This window comes from Lepidochelys kempii, chromosome 6 (assembly GCF_965140265.1).
Source record: "Lepidochelys kempii isolate rLepKem1 chromosome 6, rLepKem1.hap2, whole genome shotgun sequence".
NCBI classification, from domain to species: domain Eukaryota; kingdom Metazoa; phylum Chordata; order Testudines; family Cheloniidae; genus Lepidochelys; species Lepidochelys kempii.
In genome coordinates, this window is record NC_133261.1 from 122,173,677 (window position 1) to 122,195,909 (window position 22,233).

Consider the following 22,233-nt stretch of genomic DNA (forward strand, 5'->3'; position numbering starts at 1 on the left):
GATTACTGACTAAACCAAATAAAAGGGTGTGTGTCTCTTTAAGAGGGAATTGATTTACATTTAATTCCATAATTGCAGTAGCAAGTTTCCTTGGCTAGCACACACAGCCAGTGATACCTGTAAACAGCAATTGAGGGTTTGCAACCCACAGACTGTAAGAGTCACACAGCCCGACAATTTTGAAGTGAATCCAGTTTCAGAAAGGCACCAGCTATTTGAAGTGGAGAGTTGTCAAAATTCAGAGCTTTCAGCACATGTGCATGCATGCAGATACATACACAAAATATTACCACACAGTACATAGCTAACAAGTGCATGATGAGATATTCCAATAAAGCCTCTAGAGCTCTTCTGCCCCATTAAGACAAGTTAGCATGTATTCCTTTTTCTATATTTTCTTATACTGTGCATTCTTGGAGTTCAGTCTATCAGACTTTCATTCCCTGCCTCACCCCAGTCACGTATACCCAGGAGAGAAGGGTAGCACACTATGCAATGCCCGCTCTTGATTACTGTGTATTCAGGTTGTGTGAGGAAGCAGAGAGAAAGAGGTGTAACACATTGAAGGAAGACATCAGGAAAGAGATACATTTGATCTTTCGCATTGCCTGGTTTTCTGGGGGCAGGTTCAATAGAATCGTTTTGCTGTCCTTTAGTTATGCTGGGGCATACATTCACTCTTACATTTTAAAGTTAAATCAAGGGCGGCTAGAACCTCTAGGCTGGCATTTTTTCTTACGGTGTGTGCATGCATGCAAACCTAAAAAAGTTAAACAGTGGGCATTTTATTTAGCTGCCATTCACAATCAACATCCAAACTAACAGGACGATCTCAGGGCTTTATTTTGAAGCAATGTAAAAGTCACATAATGCAGCTCTACAGGACAACTTCCAAAAAACGCAACCAACCAGCATAGCAATAATTTACTTGTTATTCTCAACACTTCCAGTGAGCACCAGCCATTCCAGCAGGAGGAATGGGGGAGGCTGAAGATACCAAGGGGAATTTCACTGAAGAACAAGGATTCAGAAAGGTTGAGGGAGAAGGAGAGAGAGATTCCTAACATCTTGCCCTGTAATTTTAACCCTTCCAAGTGACCGATTTTCATGCCTGGTCTTATTCAAACACACAGTTTGAATAGTTGCTATCAGAGCAATCTACCATGAGGGCAGGAAGACCAGACCTAGTAACAGATCTCTTCTTTCCATAGTCTGAAATCAGGTACCACCCCTGAGTGCTGCTCTGTTTCAGATAGCTGGATGCATTATAGGAAAGAGGCAACTATATTAATGTCTTACCAGATATTTTAGTCAACCACGAGTTATTTTTTTTAAAAAAAAACACTAAACTGCAAATGGCAAGTCAAGGGGCAAGAGATCACGCTGGACTGTTTATTTACACACGTGCACACACACACACACACACACACTCTTTATTTTTAAAACCTGCATATCACCATACTGTCTGGGTGTGGTATTTACTTGTTTCTCATGCCACCTTCTCCTGTGCTTCTAACCCTTTATCTTAAAGAACAGTTAAAGTGCCCCAAACTATGCCCCCCCAAAAGGCTTTTAAACTAATCACTTCCAAGAGGGTAAACATTGGACTTGCAGTAGGACAAGCTCTGACTTCCAGCTGTCAGATCAGCTCTCTGGCTGTGGACCCTCTACTGCTCTGTCTATTCCAATTCAGTCACATCACGAGAGTCCACATACCAAAGAGCACTTTAAATAAGACATGCATGCGCGCAATTCTCAGTACAATCCAACCTTTTGCTTAAGCGATTAGAATCAAGATAGTAACCAAGTGCAACCCTTATACGCGTACTGTACATTTACATACAATATTATAAGATTCACACAACTCTTGCTTACCGTGAATGCTGCGTACACACAGAATTTTAACATGCATTTCTTTAAATGATCCTGAGGAATTAGTCTTTGCTGTTTTGAATTCCTTATCAAAGATGCTTCAGAAAAGAAGAGCAATCCCCAACTTCTGCACTGAAGGCTGTGACCAGAGAAAAGGCATTGGCAGGGTTGCCAAGTCTTGCAATTTTCCCCATGACTCTTTTGATATTTGATGTTTTTCTTAAAGCCACAGCTCCTGGATTCATGTTACTGCAGATGAATATCAGATATAGTTTAAAAAAAAAAAACAAAACACATTTCCAGTGCTCATGTTTTCAGACAAATGCTTGAAAATGTGACCCAAGTGCACCCTGTAGGCTCAAAAACTGGATGGCCCCCCCCAAAAAAAGCACCCAACATTTATTTTTTAAAATGTCACGGTTTTTCTCACGAGTTCAGAATGCTCTGGACTGGCAATACTGCAATGCTCACATCTGTCCCCAGACTTACCCAATTCCCTGCTCATTTGCAAGTACACACACCCACTGGGCAGCACCCCTGCAACCGTGGTTACTTCTGCGGCTTGCCCTAGCGTTTCCAGCATGGCTGCCTGCACTACGCTTGAAATGCGCACATAAAAGCCCTTTCAAAATGCATGCACTGCCACTGCATTGGCTCATTTCTACATCCTGCTCTTCACCTGGGCACCGAGCGGCTCAAATTACCATCTGAAACACAGCCATGTACTGCACTTTGTGGACCAACATGACAGCGCCCTGTCCCAAGGCGATTAATCCATGGCCCTAATCCTGCAACGGGATTTATATGAGCAGACCCTTGTATCTGTATGGAGGCCCATTGCTTTTACACAGGGCACTATGCAGGCACACGGTCTCACCCCTACAGAGCCAACTGTAGGATCAGGCCCAATGTTTGCTGTTCTCCTAATCCTTCCCCTTAGATTGGCTGTTCTTGTGGAACAGGAGGCAGGGTAGTTACATTTTACTTCCTTTTATTCAGAAATATATTCTACCCTAGCAGATCTACCAGAGATAGAGAGAATTTGTTTCCCTTCATGCAATCTTTGGCTACGGTTAGATGCTTGCACCACAGTCACTGGATTTTAAAATATGCAAGAAAAAAAAGAAGAAGATTTTCTAGCCAAGTGGTTCTCTCACGTGTACCCCCTGGGGGTACATCAACTCATCTAGATATTTGCCTAGTTTTACAACAGGCTAGATGAAAAGCACTAGCGAAGTCAGTACAAACTAACATTTCACACAGTTACTTGTTTATAGTGCTGTATGTACTATACACTGAAATGTAAGTACAGTATTTATATTCCAGTTGATTTTATAATTATACAGTGAAAATGAGCAGTTTTTCAGTCAGAGTGTGCTGTGACACTTATATTTTTATGCCTAATTTTGTAAGTGAATAGGTTTTAAGTGAGGTGAAACTTGGGGTACGCAAGGCAAATAAGACTCCTGAAATGACTACAGTAGTCTAGAGAGGTTGAGAGCCACTGTTTTAGCCTCACAGTCTGTTATTGCCTTTGCCTCCCAATGTGATCTGCATTAGCACATTTTCAGACATCCATTTGCCTCATAAACCCAGAGCTATAACTCCTCGCTGTTATAGATTGACCGGTCTGCTTCGGTCAGAGCAAACCCTCTGGCCTAGACTGACTGTGTTCTGAACCTGGGTTAGTACAAGCCAAAAAAAAACCCATAGCTCTTAGCAATCAGATGCTTTTCCGACGTGAGGCTCTCTCCCTCCAGAGTCAGCGTGAAGTTAGCCAACTACAGTTTGGACTGGCAATAGTTTGAGTCCAAGTAGCCCCAGCCTAGCGAAGTGGGGTGGTTTTTTTTCGTGTGGTGGTAAGTAAACAGAAGTTGACAGGATTTGCGCCCACCATACTAAAGTCATTTTAATCTGTGCTTCCCCCAGGAATTCATCTCCCATTGCCCAAGTCCCACACGTTTGCCCTCCACAATCTAGTGGCATGTGGGGGAGTAGGAGGAGAGTTCTGCTCCTGGGCAGCTTTAATAGGAAAATATTTGTATATAGCGAAGGACTGTTCAACACTGGCTAGGCAGCAGGATAGGCACAAAGGCTCCTCGTTGCCTTATATATGCTGCTCTAGAAGGGCTCCCATCTAGATGCTAAGCCGCCCTACTTAGCAAAGACTGGGATTTGACCAGAGGGTTCTGCAGTGGCTCAGGGAATTAGTAAATGAACCCTTCCTCTACTCCACTAGACCCAGGGAGCAGAACCTCCTATTCTGGGCTGTCTGCATCCTGCCTATCCCTCTGCATCCATGCCCTGCAGCAGAGCCACTGTTCCACCCTTTTTGGGCTGTACACCCTCTCCTTCCCCGAAAACGAGAAAGGCCAGGATTTCCCCCACACACACACTGGGCTGTAGACATCAGCACTGGGTGCACTGCATGCTTCCTCTGTTCAGACTCTTAATGACACCGGATTCCTTCCTTGTGGTTTGTTTGGGCTCAGGTAACTCAGACACAGCAAACGCTTGGGGTATTATTAGATTCTTCTGCTGAGTAAACAGTGTCTCTGCCAGCTGTGATAGCCATATCATATCACCTCACAGCTCTTGCTCAGACCCACAACAACAGGAAGGAGTCTGGGAAAGGACACAGGCTCCTACCCCCTGGGTAAATACAAGCACCGGTGTGGCCTGCTACAGAGCATTTTTACGTCTACTAGTGTTAAGCATCTTGGTTTTTCAGTCATGGACTTCACAAGACAAACTTGCTAACACAGCAAGGAGTACATGGGTTGACTTACCCATACAGCCACTCAAGTCACCGAAAGACTATTTGGCCATCTGCCACATCCATTCTGAAACATTACAAGATCTCAGTAAAGATAGTCACTCACTTTGCATTTGTTAGCAGAAGGCATTCAAGTAAATAAACGTGTCTGTTACAGAAATGGGCTGACTGCATTTCAGATTTATTCTCATTTTTCCCCTTAGATGTACAACTCAAGTATCACATTGCACAGAACAAATATGGATTGACGTGAACAGGACTACACACATGCTTAAAGTTCGGCACATGCTTAAGTGCTTCACCGAACTGGGGCCTGAAAGCAGCCCTAATTAGCTGGAATCTCTCAAATCTTGAAATCCATGTCTTCATACCTCCTACCTGGCTTTTATATTTTAAAAAAGGCCAAGTATTTCCACAAGTAATTTAAGAGCAGAAATTCCAGTCTTCAAGAAGCAGGTTGATGGAGAAATGACCCATGCAGAATAAAGAGACATAGCAATGTTAGATTGGCTCGTAAGTCTACTCTATCTGATCTAATATAAACCACTGCAACAGTGGTTCTTTCCTCTGTGTTTTACAATAAAGGTACACTACCGTATGACCTAGTGGCCAATGAAATAAATGATGATACCTGAAACCTAGCATTTGACCCACCACGTACAAAACATGTCAACACTTGAGGCATGATCCTTCTAGGAGTGTCACAGTGAAGTGCTGGCATCATACGTGTCCAGTCCACATTGGACTGAGCCACATGCCATTATAGATAAAGCACCATAAATGATACCCCAAATGCAACAGTGATCAGATGATCGGTTCTTCTGCTAATTTTATAGTTTGTCTTATATCCCTCCTTCTCTTACCACCTTGGTAGATAAGAAAAAAAGATGCAAGGCATTAATGCAATAGATAAGGTGATTACATTTCATCCCGTTCTCTATACCATCAGTCTCTTACTTTAAATTTGTAAAATAATTGTTTTCAACCTTTAAAAAAAAAATGGGGGCACTTGTTTTCCAGTTTGCCTGGATTAAAAACCATACAGCTTTGCAATTCTACATCATGATCTAGAAATATTTAGGGGAAATATATAGCAGTACCTTCAGAGAACAGTATAAAATGCATCTTCGTTATTTTTTTTTATTTTAAAAGTGATCACAGAACTAGTTTCTCTTGTTGTGGATGGAGTAAACATTTGGGGTACTCTTGACAAATGCTCACATCTAGATAGTTTGTGTTTAGATTTCTTTCCAATCAAGGCTGTGACACACAATGCAAGGCTTGCTGCACTATTACACACAATAATCAGTACCACGCAGGCAAACCGTTCTATTGTAGCCGATATAAAAAGCTGACCAAGCCCTTTTTAGACAAAGATTTTCAAAAGTGACTAATGATCCAGGGTTCTGCCCAACTTGAAGTACCTTAATGGGACCTGATTTTCCAGCACTTTTTGGAGGGGGAGAGAGAGAGAGAGCGCGTGCCCCTTTTAAAAAAGGTATCTCAAGTTAGGCAACCAAAATATTATATATCAATCACTAGTCAGTTTTAAAAGTCTTGGCCTTCCTGTTTGGCATTATAGAATTACACAGTCATGCACCAAAAAATCTCTCTCTCAAGTAGATGGCTGCATTAATATCCTGATCCAAAGTCCACCAAAATCAGTTAGGAGACTTTCATTTTGTACAACGGGCTTTTGGTAAGACCCTACATCTGCTGTGCTATACTTGGGTTTCGCACATAAAGTAACCAGAGATTTTAATCCTAGGAAATTGAGCTGCAAAAACAACTGAAGAGACAAGTTTATGCACCTATGGAACCCTCAAGCACGACTAAATTCTTCTCTATTTATCCAGCATACAGTCTACACCATCGGCTATTTTAATCCCTCTATTAGTGGACAGTAACACTGCAGTTGGATAAAGACATTTGACAAAAATCTTATTTAGAGATCAGGACAAACTTAATTGGTTTTTAGCCAGACCTGCACAAAGACGGGTTATTCCACAAATAAGGTTGTTAATCTGCCCATTATACTCTGTGAACTCCAACTGAAGAAGAAAGAGATGCTAGAAGGAATGTAATAGTTCAGGAGCACATTTTCCTGAGTGTCCTTAAAATGAGTAACAGTAACTAGATAGTGAATTAGGAACAAGAAGACTGTGTGTGTTTTAAAAAGCAGATTAGCTAGAAAACAAAGCCGTTCGGTCTCTCTTCTGCTTCACATTTGAAATACACTATACCTAATGAACACTACATCTAATGAATAGCTACTGTATTTCAGTTTCTTTAAACAATAGCTAATGAGAATTCTTTAAAGTTACATTTTAATAAGAGCTAACTGCCCATCCTTTCCACTGCAAACTGACATTTCCTCAACTAGATGCACATTTTTCCATGGTACTGTCAAACAGATGAGACTCAGGAAATATGGGTCCACTTCCCAGCCTGTGCGCCTTTAGATCAGGTTGTACAAGACTTGTTCAAAGCCAATGGAAAAGAACTCAATTGACTTTGATAGACTTTGCATCAGGCCCTTAGGTGATCCATGCCTCAGCTCCCTCTGCACACTCTCTCTCTCTCAACTGCATCAGGTGCTAAGAGGTAGGCTACGTTCATCAGTGACTGTAAGGTGATGAAATGCTATGATGTTTGATGGGAGAGAGTATAAATGCAGAGATAGAACACATTGCTTCTATGCTAATATGCCACTAAGATTCCAGGGGGCTGGGGTTCTCTCTCCTGGAAGGCAAATGCTCCTAGTTTTTATATAATTCAAAAAGTATTGTTTTTGTTATAAAAGTTTCTTAAACACACAGAGCGGGAGGTTTACTACCAGTTCCCCCGGCGCCTACGCCCACTCAAATTGCTGTACAATAATTTAAACAACATAAAAGCCATACTCATAACTGCTTATTAGAAATTATACAATAGCTAAATTACAGGGCTGCAAAAGCAGCAAAGATGCAAAGATGCTGAAACGGGTGTTTGGTGAGGATCATGACTTCTTTTCCCCCGTGAAAGAGCCTAGAATCATTGGGTAAATCTACACCACTACCACAACAACAACAAAAACAACCCTGAGGCACCAAGTCTCCAAACCCAAGTCACTTGAGTTGGGCTCACAGGTTAAAAGCTGCAGTGTAGACACTCGAGCTCAGCGACCCACCCCCTTGCAAGGTTCCCAGGGCTCGACATGAAACTAGCAGTGCCAGGTATAGCTCATGGCGTGGTCAGAAAATTTTCTGTTGAAACTGTTTGATAGAAAATTTGATTTCAACCGAGTTACGCTCTTCACAGCCAACAAGTGTGTGTTTTCTGCCAAAAATTTTTGATTTGTCAAAAAGCCAAACACATGAAAACTGATATATTCTGATTCAGACATGCCATCATGGTGCCTCATGGGAGTTGTAGTTCAGTTGTCTCATATCCCCATTCTCCTCTATTAGTTGGACTCCCCAGCTGGACTGCAACCACGATTACATACTACCTCCCCTCACCAACAGGGCAGGCCATGGACAACATAGTCCCACCTGGGAGCTTGGCCCATACACAAAGGGGACATAAGACAACTGGACCACAACTCCCATAAGGCACTGCAGCAGCACTTCCGAATCAAACTACCGTGGTTTTCAGTTGAAATATTTCAGTTTTTCACTGGAAAAAAAAAAGTCAACGTTTTCTGTAGGGAAAGAAAACCACCACCATTTTCCAACCAGCTCTCTGTAGAACACTTCACCAGCACTGGGATAACATATACACCAGCCTTGACACATCACTTAACAGAAGAAGTACATTAGCTTCCAGTTAGTGTAATATTAGAGAAAGAATGACAGTACACTGACTTATTAAAGCCTCTAGCCATATGGAAGAGCCCTATAGAATTTAATAATGATTTAACTTTGTAGGATTCTATGGAAACCCACAAACTAGACTTTAGGAAATTCTCTCTTTTCTATGGGATTTTTCAGTCACCTTATAAAATTGTGTAGCAGGGATACAATTCCTGTATATTTATTAGAAAAGTTTAGGTGGTTTTTGTTTGTTTTGTTTTTTTACACAAAAGCCATCTCAAACTATAGAAAGGTTACCATTTTCTACAGGATTCTCATAAGTTATCTGAGAAGACATCCCATTTCTTGCACTGAAATTATATGCTTTATTAATTCAAAGATTATATAATTTGATTCTCAGTATATTGAGTGTCTCATGTAATTTTAAACAATTAAGTGCAGTTTTGCTTCATTCGTGGATTAAGAAATGTTTATGGGCCTCACAAATGGAAGAATAGCATTTATGACAAAATTAAGTTCCAGAAAAACTATTAATATTAAAAGAAATTGGTTTCCAACTATGGATCTGAGAGTAAACTGATTGCACAGATTACAGTATTTAATGTGCTATAAAAATGTTTCCTTTTTTTGTCCTATGCAATTGGTTGAGTTTTTGGTGGTTTCATAGCCACAGTTATTTCACATGCAATTTGCCAGGCAGACAATCTTCATAGAAAATAATTGGAGTTCAAAAATGGAATAATACACTCAGAAGAGCCTTCAACCTCCTACAAAATGTCTTGATATATTTCAGAACAAGGAAGGAGGTATGTGGATTAACTCCTGCATTCGAGAACATGTTTGGTTTTAAAACCAAACACTTGCACACATTGGTGTCTAGCACGCAAATCAGTTATGTAAGATATTTTACCAGGATACACATTTGAAATACCATCTCTTGTAAACATGGCTGTTCTGGAGGCAACAGGGATTAGTATAGTTCAAACAGACCCTCTTCTATGGGCACTGCACTGAGTAAAGTGTTTGCTTTCACAGAGTTTCCATCAAGGTGGGCCTGAAAAGGGTACACAAATTTTCGCGGACGCATTTGCCCCTCACACAAGTCTGCATTCATCCCATATCAGGAGATGACACTGTGCCGACCAAAGAGCAAAAGCAGCAAACACAAAGGAATGTTAAAATGAGGGGTCCCTGTCGGTCATGGAACAGAAGTCTTTAAATTAACAGATTTACAGCCACTTACATACACACAAGCATCCTTGAGGGAACCAGCTGTACGTCCCTTACTTATAGTAGAGACATTTCATAGGGTCACACAAGAGTTTACAGCTCCTTTAAGTCCCACCCATTTACTAGGAGATGGGGGGGGGAGGGGGCAAACAAGACTTGCTTGTTCAGACAGCCTTCCAGCCAGACAAATGGATTACGCCACAGCCCCAGACCAGCACTAAATCCTTTTGGGTTCTTATACATTTGCAAGGAAAATACACTAGGTAACAGCTACAGAACAGCAGCAAGTTAGATGGCAGAGAGACTGTGATGGAAGGTAGCATCACCCAAACGTGTTTGGGCCAGAAGGGATCAACATTGCAAGTGGCCATCCATTCAAAATGCAGGACTACCTCACAGCTGTGCCATAGCAAAGCTCCGTGCGGGTGGGGGCAAGCAGCTCTAAACTGCCTCGCCTGCCTTCCCAATCCTGGGACTGGCTGGGAGCCAAACTGGTCTCTAGCAGCCTAAAGGCTGCTCTAATCTATACTGATTTGTAATGGACAACCTGGATGGCATTACATCAGAAGATCATCAAGCACAGAATGCTCTGGGCTCCTGACATCAGCCACTCCTTCCCCAGACATGCCCCTGAGGGTCTGGCCCAGAGTTAGCTAAGCAATTTATATTTCCCCATAGTAATTTTCATCCTTACCTTTTCATGCATTCCATGTCCATGGCAATTCATGCTTCCACGTCCGGGATAGTCCTCATCTTCCCACTATGGGTTGCTTTAGCATGGGACAGGGCAGGAGCCCAGAGCATTTTATGGATCATATTAAAGCAGCTCTGCCCTTTATAGCCTTCGGCACGCTATCCAAACATCGCATAATAATAAAGGACTGCTGATGCATGATGGGAAACTTGGAAGCCATCGGACAGCGTAAGCAGTTCATGTGCCCTATTTTCACCTGCTTTCCTCCTGCTGTGGTTTATTCCCCACCTTGAGCCATGGTCTCTGCTTTATGACTTCCCAATCAATTGCTACGGAGATTATTATGTTGTCACTGACAAATGTAAATGACAGGTGAAAAATAAGCACAAGGAAATGAACTCAGAAGAGCCTGTTTATGGCAGGCAACATTTGCATGAAGAGCAGGAAGAGATAGAAAATAACCAGCTGAGTTTAGCAGAAAGGCAGGCTATGGGTATGTCTACACTGCAATTAGACACCTGTGGCTGGGCCCTGCCAGCTGACTTGGGCTCTCAGAGCTCAGGCTAAGGGGATGTTTAATTGTGGTATAGATGCTTGGGCTTGACCCTGGGCTCTAGGACCCCATGAGGTTGGAGGGTCCCAGAACTTGGGCTGCAACCAGAGTCTAAACATCTACACCACCTACACCACAATTAAATAGCCCCTTAGCCTGAGTCCTGAAAGCCCAGGTCAGCTGGCACGGGCCAGCTGAGTATTTAACTGCAGTGTAGACATACCCTGTGATGTTTTTGTGGCATTTTCTAATAAGCATCAGCAGCTCCTTATGTAAAATCCTGATATATCTTAAGAAGTTCTGCCAAGTTTAAGAGAATCCTGGGTAATAAAATTTTGTCCTGTCCGTTCAATCTTGGCAGAGAGCTCAGTGGAAACCCCACACACCTCCTTTGTTGGGAAATATGCACCAGATCTAGGGGAGGGCAGCACAGCTAATCTGCACAGAGTACAACACAGGGATGCGGTGACAAAGTCAATCAAAGCTCCCCTCTGTACCCCACTGATCTGGGGGCAGGGCAAGACATTGTCTCCTAGACACAATTCTAAAGGAACAAAACCACAACTGAAAGTCAGCATGACACCAGGTCCTGGTTGGGTCTTTTTCATCGCTACCCCTGCAGCAGGGAAAGGAGTGGTGCAAGAGTCCCTATACCAGAGGGTTCCAGTAGAGTTTAGAAGAGATGGCTCCATTTTTCCTATTCACTTTGAGGGTCTCTCTTTGTGGGCAGGGGCGGTATTTAGCCAGACTTAGTATTTCAATGGGCACAGATGCTGAAAGACCGCCTTATTTTTCATTGGAGCACATCATACTATGGTCAGTGAAACACCATCAGGCTCAATCTTCTTCCCATTTATGCTGGTGGATATATGGTCATGGACTTCAATGGGTGCCAGAGGTTAGACCTCACAGAATGTACACTTCATTGTAAAGAGAGACACTTGTCTGTGATATCAATTAACTTCACCTCACTAGCCCCAAACCTCCTGGGTGAGACAAGGAACTACTTGGGCCAATAAGCTTGAATGGAAGCTCACGAACCAGTACAAACATGGAAGACATGATTTAGTTAACCATCAAGTAGCTAGATGTGCATAGTTAAGTATTGCCTTCTACATTCCTTTTGATAAGCAAGACGTGAAGCCACTTGCCTGACAAGGCAAATTGCTCTTAAATAATTTGTAAGGCCCCATTCATGCAGTGGAGCGGAATTCTCCCAGTAGGATGCCTTCTAAGAGCTCTCAGTGGAGTAGGTGTGCAGAGAAATACTTGAAGAAGGAAGATGCCATTTCTTCCAAAAAGGCCATGCAGAAGGGCCTGTAACAAATGCCTTTAGCCACGCTAGGAGAGCGCCCATACCCAGCAAGAGGTAATGGCTGCTGTGGCTTGTAAAGATATCGGGGGGGGGGGGGGGGAAATCTGAAAGGGTTCAGAAAAGAGCTACAAAAATGAACGGAAGTCTGGGAAACCTGCCTTATAGTGAGCCTTGGGCTATTCAATGTCTTTAGCTTATCAAAAAGGTTAAGAGGTGACTTGACCACTGTCTATAAGTGGGGAGATTTCCAACAGAGGACTCCTTAATTTAGCATACAAAAGCATAACAAGGCCCAGCAGCTAGCAACCAAAGGAAGATAAATTCGAGCTAGAGATTAAAAATGTGCCCCTTAAGCCATTGGAAACTAATCAATGGAACAGCTTACTAAGCAATGTAGTGGGTATGCCATCACTTGAAGTCTTTATATCAAGACTGGATGCCTATCTGAACAGAGCACTCTAGCTCCACCACAAGACATTGGCTTGATGCAGGAATTAGTGGGTGAAATGGTTTGGCCTGTTTCATACAGGAGGCCAGGCTAATTGATCATAAATGATGCCTTCTGGTCTTAAAGTCTCCGAATATTTCAATACCCTGAAATCTTCCACTGCTTGGTGTTTAAAACAGACTCTTGCATTTCCAAGCGCCATCCTTCTGTTCAAGATACCAGACACCCAGTTGCCAAGCATTAACTGCCTGGGAGTGTAAACGTTGCTTTATAGGGCAGCATTTCTTGCATGCAGCCACCAGGGGCTTTTCTTGTGGCCACAGCTTTCAGGGCAGTGATGGAGGCGGGGAGGGGAAAAGCAGCTATAGTTTTCCAGGGAAGCTGATGAACAATTTTGAATACCAGTGTACACAAACCCAGAGTATGAAATCCCTATTAGGGAAATCTACATGACACTGTGTTACACTGTCTGTTCTTTCAGATGAGAAAAATGGGCTCCATGTCCCTAGGTGCAAGAGTCGCCAGAGCCCCGCAGCACTGGAAAGTCCAAGAGGAAACGCTGCACTTGGAGTGGGCAAGGCCAAGATACTGGAATGCTGTGTCCATTCACTGCAGCTCCCCCCTCCCTCCTGCTCAAACGCAGCTTCTGCAAAGTGACCTATCAATCCCTGACTGCAGTTTAAAGTCCAGTATTGTCAACCCAAGCATTCCAAAAATCATGAGATTTTAACAATCTCATGGCTTTTAAGACAAACACTAATATATTTGGGTTCTTTTCATTTGCTTTCAGGTTGCGGAATGCTTACAGTGCTTCAGGCTTTTCTCTGTAACCATAAGGGCTAGAAGCTTAATTTTATTTTTATTTTTGAAAGGAAAGCTGAAATTCTCACAATCACAGGACTCCAGGCCCTGGAGCATAAAAAAATAATTACTGGACTACAATAAAATCATAAGAGTTGGCATCACTGAAAGTCTGTCTACTGGCTCAATCCCTAGGGGAGGGTAACAGGGCAAATGTAGTGGTCATTTATTATCCACCCAACTCCTCCCCATCAGCCTTCCTGGTGCTCTCTCTTTCTCTCCTCAGATTCTCCCACATGCATCCTCAGTGACTTCAGTTTTCATGTCGATGATCCACCTGATCCTTCACTGCATATCCCCTCGTCCTCACCTCTTTATTTGACTCCCACTCACCAACAGGACTGTTCACTCGACTTGGTCGCCCCCCCCACGGCTCTCTCACCTGCTGCATTTCCCCTCCCTGAGCATCACCAGTCTCTCTTTCTGCATCATCCGTCACTCCCACATCACACCCCCGTCCCTTGGCCATTCTGGGACTTCCAATCCACCAGCATTGAGGACTTCTCGTCTGCTCTCCGCCCTCTCCTCCCTTTCTTCTGCCAATCTGGTTGTTGATTCTGTCCTTGCTTCACTCCTCCTCCACCTTTGATTCTTTTGCCCCTCTCTTCCATGAGAAGATCTACCCTGCCAACCCTCATTTGCCCTCAACACCCACTTCCTCCACTCCGGTGCGTGCTCTGCAGAGCATCGCTGGTGGAAATCCTGTGACCAGGCTAACTTCCTCCATGGCACATTCGTTCTCTCCTCCCCCAGTACTGTCATCTCCCTCACTACACAGCTCTGCTTCTCCAGTTTAACTGAATCCCAGACACCTCTTCACCAATGGCAACTCATTCCTCAAACCCTCCCCACCGCCACCTCCTCCTGCCTTCATCACTCTGTCTGCAAAGGTTCTCCATTTCTTCCAAGTGAAAACTGACAGGATACAACCAGACCGTCCCCCTCCCCTGAACTTGCCGTCCATTCCCTCCTCTCCTATCACAGATACAGGGTTCTCTCGGTCACATCAAACCCAAGCTGCTAATCTTCACTTTCAAGGCCCTTCCCTCTCATTGACCATCAAGAATGTCGACTCCTGCCTCAGATAGGCTCATGATGCCAGTCACCATCAGCGACATTTTCAAACAAGCACCTTTCTGCTATGCTGCCCCTCATGCTTGGGCAGAGCTCCCCACAAACACCCCGAAAACTACCTCCTCCTCCAAAAACCCTCCTCCTCTCTTCTTTGCTGTGATGCCTACCAAAAAAAAAAAAGAAAGAAAGAAAAAAGAAAGAACTTGACACCTGTTAAGCTGCTGGTGCAAAGATGACTGCCTATCATGCTCACCAATATTGTCCCATTGTTTCCTTGCACTCTTCTGTCAGTCTGTCGGCATCCATCTGCTGTCCCATGTTTTTATACTTCAATAGTAAGCTCTTCAGGGTGGGGAACTGTCTTTTGTTCTCTTTATACAGTGCCTCGCAGAAGGGGGTTCTAGGCTATGACTGGGGCTCTTAGATATTTGTATACAAATAATACCACCACCGGTCCCTAGCTAAAGATGAGCAACCTCCCTCCCTCTTCACCCCCCCACCCCACCCTTCCTTATTAGCAAAGAGTGTGCTGTGCAAATTGCAATCTCACATACCAAGGAGGGGCTGGAGAGCAAATCAAGCCCAGTGGTTCTGTAATCTGCTCGGTAGGACTTCTTGCATTAAATGGAATGTTAAAGATAGAGCAACAGGAGGAGGGACTAATGCAATTGTTTAGTCAAGCTAATACTCACATACTTAACTGCTTTACAAACACTTTAATTAATCCTCACATCCCCCCCACGTGGCAGGCAAGTACTATAATCTAAGTTATACAGATAGGGAAACTAAAGCAACAAGTTTAAGTAACTTGTCCAAAGCCACAGATGGAATCAGTATCAGAACTGGAAACTTTTGAGCATTCCTAGCTTCATCTCCAGTCCCAGGATTAAATCATGCCTCTTTCTATAGCCCACCACTTATTTGTTACAAAGTGCAACCACACACGCATTATCTTTAAAAAATTCAGTAAGGACATGAACTGAATTTTAAAGCATGAAACTAACAGCACTTGGAAACGGATCCATGTGAGCTTTTTAGCTCAACAATAAAATGCAGATTTTTTTTTAAATCTGTAGTGCATTTTTATACAGCTTACTTAACAGCTCTGGTTAAATCATATTCAATTGCAACAGAGGAAGCACACCTTGCTTAACATGGCGCCAAGAGCTGATTCATGGCAGTTGCAACTTTTGGAAAAGTTCAATTATTTAATTATGACAGTCAAGCCAGGAACCCAAGTGTCCAACAAAATCCTTGTTTGTAAAAGAAGCCTGGAGAAATCTTGTCAAGCAGGCTTCAGAAATCGCCCAAGATGACAGCTGGGAGCCTTGACTTTATCTGCTGGTGGCACATGAAAGAATTAAACCCATGAATACTTGAAGCATTGCTGCAAAGGACATTCTGACACTGCGAGTCAGCCCAGAGCTCTCTTGAAAGATACAAAGATTGACAATTTATGTTTTAAACACTTAAGAGAAATAGGAATGACTAATGCTAACAATGTAAGTGTATATTTGAATACCAGGGTGGGGGAAAGAACCACACTTTATGAAAGGTGGGCTTAGTAAATTTATTGAGCTGTAGCTCACGAAAGCTCATGCTCAAATAAATTGGTTAGTCTCTAAGGTGCCACAAGTACTCCTTTTCTTTTTATAATAACCATGTTAGACCTCTCAGATTGTGTTAGAGAGGATTATATGCACATCAACAGAAGGGCTTATAAACAACCTATTGAACACTAACCATTTATTAAAAATATCTATGAATCTTGAACCCTTTATAACTGGAACCTCAAAAAAAGTCTAACATTAATCTGCGTCAGCCCCCACAAAAAATACATAATAATGTGGAGTCTTCCAACTTTTTAGTAGAAACACTTTTACCTCAAAGCCCGACAAGAGTTGCAGATTTATCAGGGAACATAAGATAAGTTTAACTACGCACATTCTGCTCCTTTTCTCCCCCCAAAAACCCTAAACTTTTGCTTGTGACACTCCATTGCCTTCTTTCCCCTGCCAGGTTCCCGCTGGTTTTTTCCAACAGCTGATAGACAGAGCATGTAAAGGGCAAGCAAATCCAGGAAGTCCTGGCACTTGGAAGAACCTAGATTGCAGGAGTTGTGTTCCAGACGAGCAGGTAAACAAGACTTGCAAGAAGCTGTGAATATCTTTGCACCTCCTGAGTGTTTTCAGTAGGAGGGACTTCTCAGTTGGGAGGTGAATAGAAACAATGACAGCTCAGAAGGGAAACAAGCAAAGAGATAAACATAATCCAGTCAGACTTGCTGTCTCGCCCTTGCCCCTGCCTTCTTCCCATCTTCTGAATCTAAGGGAAGGGCTGTCTAGAGTGCCACAGAAGTGTTAGCAGAGAGTGTAACTGAAAGAGGGCATCTTCCTGCTACATTTCCTCATTCCCCCACTGGAAGCAAGAGGAAAAGGAGCCTCAGATCGAGACTGGTTTTACGCAGTTTAAAGTATAAATGTACAAATTCTACTCTACCTTATACTCTACCCATCCTGTTTACTTCACTGGGGCTAGCACAGGGTCTAAATCAGATACTAAAACTGGATGTATGCCTGGTTCGCTGATGGAATCTGAAGGACTTCCTATAGTAACACCAGAGAAAGGGGCTGACTCCCATCACAAATAAACCCAGGGGCAAACAGGGCACAGAACTGTGAAGCACGGAGTGCCTTCGGCTGCCACTGAAGTCACACCTTGGAAGACCAAGGCCATAGCTACAAAATGAATTGAAAAGCTTGAAGTTCCTTTTGCTATTTTGTTCCAATATAAGGCAACTGCAAACAGAACATATTCAGGGTAGACACAACACCTGAATATTTTGTACTATACTTGGGGTTTTCCTATTCTTCTGTAATTGATTAATCAAGACAGTAATATGGGAGGTGTATGTTTGGCTTAAAAATAAATACCATACATAGTTCAATCTGCCGGTTTGAGGAGCAAATTTGATCCGACTCAGGTAACAGATTCTGACACTGTGGGACTAATTTAATCCTCATGGAGATGACAAATTCAGCACTTGCAGGAAGACGGTTCACTGATCCCCCTAGCAGAAATCATTGCTATGAAGAAATGCAGTTTGTAAATTTCACTTCCAGAAAGTGGAAGGAGACAGACATTTATGGCTCAAAGAGTTGGAAGAAAGAACGAGGAGCACCTGTGGCACCTTGGAGACTAACAAATTTATTTGAGCATAAGCTTTCGTGGGCTAAATCCCACTTCATCAGATGCATATAGTGGAAAATACAGTAGGAAGACACACACACACACACAGAACATGAAAAAATGGGGGTTGCCATACCAGCCCTAAGGAGACCAATCCATTAAGGTGGGCTATTATTAACAGGAGAAAAAAAAGAAAGTTGGAACAATCAGTATCAAGAGATTTAGCATGCAATATCAAAATCAACCTCTAGGGGACAAACTGGCAGAACAGGATAGCTGAAGCATCAGGGTGGATCATGACTGGTTTGAGACCTGAGTTAGAAAAGGAAACAAACTATAATTTTGCCCTCTTCTGACTACCATCATCTGGGTCATTGCCCCAACAGCTACACCTCTTCTTTCTCCTCTCTGGCTGGTATCTAGCCACACAAGAGATAGTGGGACTTGTTTGAACCAATGGATCTTTAAAGTCCTCCAGAGATCTTTTGGCATTTTACTTTACTAGGTGATATTCTCAAGGGTTAAACTGAGGAGATGTGTGAGTGGGAGAGATATTTCTTCTGGTACATTGAGTTGTTTAATATTAGAGGAGAAGCGAGGAATAGACGTTCCACTTTAAAACTTTTTTGTTATTTACGCCCCAGCATCCTGTCAACATTCCCCAGCACATAAGCTATAATGTCCAACACTGAATGAGTAGCATTTCAGAAGTGGCTACTACTTTTAGGCATTCATCTTTGGACACTAAGGATTAAATCTTTACTTCATTGGGGTTAATAAGTGTTTTGCCATTGAATTCCAAGGGATCAGGATTTTTCAGAGGTGTTGGGGGTCCAGGCACTCAGCACCTCTAAAAAACTGAACATTAAAAAAACCCAACAAAGATCAGATCCTCAATGTCAAATTAGTCACTGAAAAAATGGGAGCAACCAAAATGAATAGACACTGTTGAAAACTGTGGCTTGAGTGACTACCCCAGGTCACAGAGCAAATCTGCAGTAGATCCCAGATCACGAGTCTTATACATGAACCACACGCCCATTCTCCCTCTAACACTGGTATTTCATAACTTCATTTGTAAGCCCCTTGGAGTGTGACCCTCTTTTTGTTCAGTTTGTACAACACCTCCCACAATGGGATCCTGGTCTATGACATTGCCATAACTAGGATATTGTATTACAAATAATAACAACAACAGTTAGTATACACAGTAATTCCCCCCATCACACACTACTGTAATGCTGAGTTAGACTGTAATGTCCTCAGAGGAGGGGACCTTATCGTCTTAGTTTTGCAGAGTGACAGGAACTCTTCCTGATACTCCATAAACAATGACCATTACTCTGTTAGCAACAATATGCATCTCAAAGTCTGTCCCAACCACCAGCCAGACAACTGGAAACTTAGGAAAAGTGTATTTGAAAAGCAAGTTTTGGACCTTGTGTCCGTAAAAATCATGTTTAAAAGCCTACAACTCACACTCCTCTTGCTACAAGTCATAAGTAAGTGGTTGTGTCAGCAGGAGGATAAACAGAAACACCCTGTGGGGTATCGTGCATGTTCCCTACACGTCTGTTCAGATGCCATTAGATAAACAGGTAGGCACAGCATCCTCACTCCCACAAAGGAGCGAGAGCAACCAAGGGGGAGCAGTAAGTAGACGGGGGAAGAGAAACAGCTAGGCCAATGGTTCCCAACCCACTGACAGAGGCCACCGTGTACTTCCCCCATCTCAATTTGCGACTTGTCCAAGTGAAGCAACCACGCTCAGTTTCCCTCTCCCATCTTCCTCCGCTCCTGTTCACCCCTCTCCTGGCTGTTCATTTTTATTCTCTCAGTCAGTGGCTTCCCCTCTCCAGTCAGCAGAAGGTTGCCAGCTAGAGATGGGGGGTTCATTGGTGGCTCCATAGGGGCCAGATCACAGATGCCCAAGCAAGCCAAGGCGAGGAGCTTGAGCCCATGAGCCACTGCCTGAGCCGGCAGCCATGTCAATACCATCCTTTGGCCAGTTTCATGGGGGATACAGTGGGAGCAGAAGGCGGCTGGCTTCCAAGGCTGCTTTACACACAAACCACGGTCTGTACAATGGGGAGGCAGATCCAGGTCTGCGGTTTACTCCAGCCCTGCTGTTCTTCCTCCAGTATTCTGGGAGGGTCGACGGTAGGAAACACACCCCTAGGTTAATGGGGATGGCACTGGGCACACCCACTAGCCACACCCTCCCCAGCTATGAGCAAGAGCCCCCCCAAGACAGAGCAGAGGAAATACTAGAGGCTCCAGTGGCAGGAATAACCATAGCAACCAGAGTCATAATACCCACCCACCCCCATCTCCCCTGCTCTTGCAGACACTCTCCTGCAGCCCAGCTCGCTCCGGATTTGACGACAACTAGTCAGGATGCGGAGCAGCCAGGTGCTTCTCCGCTCCCCCCCCTGCCGAGGGTCCAGCGCCCCCGGCTCACTGCTGATCTCCTGCCCCGGCGCGGCTCCAAAGCGAGCCCCCAGGAGCTCGAGCCCACGGGAGCCCCCGCGGCGCCCTGGTCCTTCGCCCGGGGAGCGGAAACCCGGCCGCAGTTTCAATGTCACCCACTGGGGAAACCTGATTCGCCTCTTTTCCGCCCAGCGGCTTGCCCGGGGCCGCCGCCGGCACTGGGCTGCAGAAGCGAGAGGCGGCCAAGCCCCAGCCCTGCCTTGGGCTCGCCGAGCTCGGCAGGGGGCAGCGAGCGGGCCAGGGCATTGCGGGGGCTGGGATCCTGGAGAGAGGCAGCCCCACCCCACCCACCCCACCGCGGGTGTCACACCCCTCTGGGGGTCCGAGGCGCTCCGGTGCCACACCCCCAGGGAGCTCGGACGCCCGAGCCTGGCCGCTCGGTTTCAGGCGCCCCTGACGCCCAGGTGCGGCTCGCCGCCGCATCTTGACCGGCCGCCCGCTGGGAGCCAGGCTCGGGCCATGGCTCCGGGGGCAGCGCCCAAGCCGGAGCCGAGGGGGAACGTCCCTCTTTGTTAGCCGGCCCCCGGCGGAGATGCAGCTGCCGCCCGGAGGAGGCGGGGGGCTGATCGGCCCCAGCTGCTCGCCCAGCCCGGCGGGAGGGTCGCTCCCGCAGCCCGCCCCCGGGGTGGAAAGCTCGCCTCGCTGGCGAGGGGGCATCCCCGCAGAAGCCGCCTGCGATCAGCCATTTTCCGCGCCGGCAGCCACCCGCGGAGCCGGCGCTGTCCTCTCGCGGTCCCACCCGCGACCTGAGCGGCCGGTTCAGCCGTGACCGACTTTCCCCGGGCTGGGAGCGAGCGCCCGGCTCGGCGCAGCCCCCCGCGCCCGGGGCTCGCCCAGCCCAGCCCAGCCCAGCCCGCCCCTGCGCTTGCCCGGCGGGAGAGCGAGAGCCGCCGCCCGCCCTTACCTGCAGACCCCGGGCATCCTTAGCAGCCAGCGCCGCAGCCCTGCCTACCCGAGCAGCCGCTCCGCCAGTTCCCGTCCCCGCCGCCCGGGCGCTCGCCAGCCTGCAGGTGACATCATCCCCGCTCGGCCTAATAGGATAGACGGTGGCCGGGGCTGCGCATGCGCTGGGCCTCGGTGAGCCACCCCTCCCGCCCCAGCGCCTGCTGGGAGTTGGAGTGCGGCGGCGCCTTGCCGTGCCCACGGCCGCCGTGCAGCTGGGACTACACTTCCCAAGCCCCCCCCCTCTGCCCCCAGCCCCAGCTGGAATGCTTCCCCAGCGGGCACGCTGCAGCAGCGGGGAGCGTGCCCGGCAGGGAGGATGGAGCCGGCTGGCGCAGCGGGGCTGCCCTTTGTCATTCAGCAGCCCCCCCCCACACCCCACCCCCACCCCAGGGTCCTCGGTTTTGCTTGGACTGTTCCTGGAGGCCTCATCCCATGACACAACCTGTAAAGACGAATTGTTAATTCCTGGAGCCTCCAAGACACGCCGGGTAGCGGGACCAGATGTCCCCATTTTATAGGGACAGTCCCGATTGGGGGGTCTTTTTCTTATATAGGCTCCTGTTACACCCCCCCACCCCAATTTTTCCCATTTGCTGTCTGGTCACCCTAACGGCTGGAGGGCCGGCCACCCTGTCCCCCGCTCCCGCCTGGCACAAACCTAGCACGGAAGAGTTTGCTGTGCACACTGGGACGTTGCCCTAGCCGGGTCAGCCGAGCCCCGATTCCCCCGTCCAATGCCCCAGGCGGCCCAGCTGTGCCTGCTTGGTGCGCAGTTAGCACCCCTGGCTTTTGTTTTCCTCCCATCGACCTCTCCGTTTCTTCCACTACCCCGTTGTCATGGACAGCACGCCGCTTCCCTTGGCAGGGGTTGGGGGGACTGCCCTGGAACCGCGTGCCATTTAGAGCAAGGAAAAGTTCCCTGTTCGGGGCTTGGCAAACAATTGAGCTCGGGGGGGGGGGGGACAGATCAAAACGCAGTGAACACAGTTCAC

General features: G+C 45.9%; 1 protein-coding gene across 3 annotated transcripts in view; it reads right to left on the reverse strand.

Annotated features, from left to right (window-relative positions):
• The window catches only part of DAAM1 (dishevelled associated activator of morphogenesis 1), a 185,588-nt gene extending 164,219 nt beyond the window's left edge, over window positions 1-21,369 (reverse strand). For 2 of the 3 annotated variants that reach the window (XM_073349968.1, XM_073349966.1), the window contains exon 1: window positions 21,201-21,369. The gene's annotated coding sequence lies outside the window, so the exon portion shown is untranslated. The remainder of the gene's footprint in view (window positions 1-21,200) is intronic. The other variant, XM_073349967.1, reaches the window with a different exon arrangement.
• Between the last annotated feature and the right edge of the window lie 864 nt (window positions 21,370-22,233).